This window comes from Phyllostomus discolor, chromosome 1 (genome assembly GCF_004126475.2).
Source record: "Phyllostomus discolor isolate MPI-MPIP mPhyDis1 chromosome 1, mPhyDis1.pri.v3, whole genome shotgun sequence".
NCBI classification, from domain to species: Eukaryota; Metazoa; Chordata; class Mammalia; order Chiroptera; family Phyllostomidae; genus Phyllostomus; species Phyllostomus discolor.
The window spans coordinates 133,508,165-133,509,667 of record NC_040903.2 but is presented as its reverse complement, the minus strand read 5'-3'; the positions used below and the strand labels follow the sequence as shown (position 1 = coordinate 133,509,667).

General features: G+C 51.9%; 1 non-coding gene across 1 annotated transcript; it reads left to right on the top strand.

Moving 5' to 3' along the window:
- Positions 1-703: 703 nt before the first annotated feature.
- LOC114493750 lies at positions 704-867 on the top strand. The gene has a single exon (XR_003684348.1). It is a non-coding gene; the product is annotated as a U1 spliceosomal RNA (small nuclear RNA).
- Positions 868-1,503: the final 636 nt, after the last annotated feature.

The following is a 1,503-nucleotide window of genomic DNA, read 5'->3' as shown; positions in this document are numbered from 1 at the left end:
TACTGCATATACTAGTGCATTTACTTTTTCCCCTTAAGAACAGTCAATGAGTCATACCTAGAGAAGCCTAGAGGTCAAGCAAACCTGCCCTAACCTCTTCCAGACCACAAAGGCAGCCCAAGAAAAAGTAAACATCCATGCCTGGTGTGGGGACTAGAAAGGTCGCGGGTTCATTCCGGGTTGCAGGCCAGGTCCCCAGTTAGGGGCGTGTGAGAGGCAACCGGTGGGTGTTTGTTTCTCTCCCTCTCTGAATACAGACAAAAATAAACTCATAGAAAGAAGACAAACCATAAGCCCCAAACTTTGACTTTCCCACTGCGAAAAACTTTAGAAAAAAGGTAAGAAAGATGGCACTCCTCAACCTAACTATAAATTGCAAACTAACCTTTGCTTTAACTAGAAGAGCCACAACCGCTGTCCCCGTGAGTCGGGCTCCCGGCGGAAGACAGGACCACGGGGCGTCAGGACGAGGGCGTGGCGTATGCAGATGAGCAGGGGCGCAGAGCCTGCGGTCGCGCTCCGCCTGCGCCTCTGCGACCCGCGTCCCCGAGACTCAAACGCAGCCGAGGTTGTTCTCACGGTGGGCAGATTTAGGGTGGGGGACGCTCAGGTGGCGAGGGTGCGGAGGCGGCGTGAGAAAGGTTACCTCGGGTGTAAAGGGAGGCGAGCGTGAGGGTTCGCAGGGAGGCGAGCAAAGCAACTCATACTTACCTGGCAGGGAAGATACCATGATCACGAAGGTGGTTTTCCCAGGGCGAGGCTTATCCATTGCACTCCGGATGTGCTGACCCCTGCGATTTCCCCAAATGTGGGAAACTCGACTGCATAATTTGTGGTAGTGGGGGACTGCGTTCGCGCTCTCCCCTGGTCTTTCTGAAGGTTCAATGTCAGGCAGACTCGGGTAGTTTTTATCCTTACCGGCGTTACTTGCTGTTTGGGTGCTTTTCTTTTTTTTGTTTATCTTTAGTGGCCTTCCCCCTGGGTCTTTTTTTTTTCTTTTCCTTTTCTGCGCGAACCGGGGGAGCTGGGGCCTCTGCTTCCCATTTGTCTTTTTCCCCGTGCACGTGTGTTTGTGCCAGCGGTCTCTTGAGGACTTTGCTCGTTAGACTCAACGGGAGGAGTTGGGGGAAGACGAAAATAGGGGGTAAGCGTGATTTTCTCAACGCATCGTGGCCCCCGGGTGCTGATTGTTGGTCACTGTTTCCACCGGGCCCCTTGAGAAGACCATCAGTGCCCAGGACTGAATAGCCGGGTGTATGTCAGTTTTAAAAGTCCTTGTGGCTCTCACCGGTGGTGTAAGTCACGGAGTGGTAAGGCGAGAGAACACGGTAAGGATTAAGTTTTTACAAAGAATGTCAAGTACAGTCACACGGTCACGAAAGAGAAAAGGGAAATCGCTGCTATGCACAATGAAGTTTGAGAAACGCTGATTTTGACATAACACATCGACTTCAGTTTTCTAATTTTACCCACGGGAGTGTGAATTCCCCGCGACCGGGGATT